The sequence below is a fragment of the Sturnus vulgaris genome, chromosome 14 (genome assembly GCF_052056855.1).
Source record: "Sturnus vulgaris isolate bStuVul1 chromosome 14, bStuVul1.hap1, whole genome shotgun sequence".
NCBI lineage: Eukaryota > Metazoa > Chordata > Aves > Passeriformes > Sturnidae > Sturnus > Sturnus vulgaris.
Genome location: NC_142256.1, coordinates 7,036,080 through 7,038,010, shown reverse-complemented (window position 1 = coordinate 7,038,010; position 1,931 = coordinate 7,036,080).

The window sequence follows — 1,931 nt, the reverse complement described above, 5'->3', positions numbered from 1 at the left end:
AGCTGTAAAGACGTGGAAGAAAAGCAAAGATGGGATTGCATCATTATTCTGGTGCTGCTAGAGCCTCCTCACTGCCCTGCAGGTCTGACAAAGACACAGCAGAAGCTGGGGAGCAGCAGAATGGGATGAAAAGAGGCAGCAGGAAAAGACCAGGGGGAGTGAAAAAAGGCAGTGAGACACCGGGTACAGATTGATTAAAGGTGGGGGAAAAAGGAAAAAGAAACACTGTGTCCAGAGAAAGAGAAAAAACAAGTTTAATTAGTTTTTCCACCAGCCCAAGATAGATTGGCACTGCTAAACCCATCTGGAACCAGCAGCAGAATCTTGCCCCTGTCCTAAAAGCAAAGTACAGCAAAAGCTTCCAGGGGCTGTGGGGCAGCACCAGAGACATCCCAGCCCTGCAGCAATCCCTCACTGTCCCAAAGTCCGAATCCAGATTCAATCCCTGGCTGTCCAAATCTCCGAATCCAAACTCAGTCACCGAGAATGAAGGGTCACTGCACAGCAACTCCAGTTTTTGGGAGGAGCACAGGCACCCAGTGTGGCACTGCCACCAAACCAGGCAGGGTGTGAGGGCACAGGGAGAACACAAACCACCCACAAACTCAGCTCTCCCCAAAGGTTGTCCTGGCAGTGAAGGTGGATGGAGATTTTTGACCAGGGATGGAGGGACAGGATGCAGGGAGTGGCTTCAATGGAGAGGGCAGGGCTGGATGGGATTGGGGCAGGAATTGTTCCCTGGCAGGGTGGGCAGAGCTGGCACAGCTGTGGCTGCCCCTGGATCCCTGGCAGTGCCCAAGGCCAGGTTGGACACTGGGGACAGTGGAAGGTGTCCCTGCCATGGCAGGGGTGGGATGAGATGAGTTTTAATGTCCTTCCCAACCCAAACCATGGTGGGTTTCTGTGATTTCCCAAATAGATCTTTTGTCTGTTTCTTGACAATTCCTCCTGTGGAATTTCATGGAGGAAGCCAAGCTCCTGAAACATTTCTCAGTCTGGGCCTTTGTGTTGGGAAATGCCATGAAAACTGTCATGTGTCATAAGCTTTTCTAAAATACAGATTTTAGTGAAAAAACAAGGAGTGTGAGTCGATGATTCTTTGTGCAGACTGCTGACAGGATGTCAGTGTTCCTTAATGCATTATATTAGGAAGAATTTCAGTCTGAAGCCTAAGCATTATCAGATAGATGAGCCTAAAAACAACCTCGGAAAATAATCACAAGTTTTATTTTTCTTGTGTTGTCAGATCACTAAAAAAATTTTTAAAAATTTATCTTATATCGCCGAGATGAAGAAAACATGCCTTCAGTGATATTTGATTGCTCCTTGTAGATAATTATTTGTTCAAACAAAATAAGCCGAATTTCCTTTGCAATCCTTTGCTGCCATCTCTCGGTAAGGAGTTGATAAGAAGCAATTTGTTGACACAAATAAAAACTAAAAGGAAATGCTCGTCTGCATCCCAAGAAATGCATAAATGGATGTGATTACAGTTGCATCATTTGGTCTGCTGTGATTTTTTTTTTTCCTCTTGCTGCAACCTTAGATTACAAAAAGGGTGAGACTGGCGCTGAAAGTTAACATAGCCAAGGTTCCCAAATCTTGTAAAGCTTAAGGACATTTTCTCAAAAGAGGAGAGAAAGAAAAAAGAAAATAACAAAACAAAACTAAAAAAAGAGATAAGGGGAAGGGTCATCTTTTCAAGAGACAGAAGAAAGAGGTGGAATTTTTTTCAGTTTAGTACTAAACCTTCATGGTGAGGTTGTATTTGTTCCAGTGGGAGTTAATTACTGTACCTACTGTTTTTTAAAGGTATCTGGGTGTTTATAAGCCTAATTTTTATAAACCATCACTAGAATTGTTAAAGCCCAAGGCCTGGCTGGGGAGCCCTGGAGGTGAATTTACAATTATTATCATCATTCATTATCATT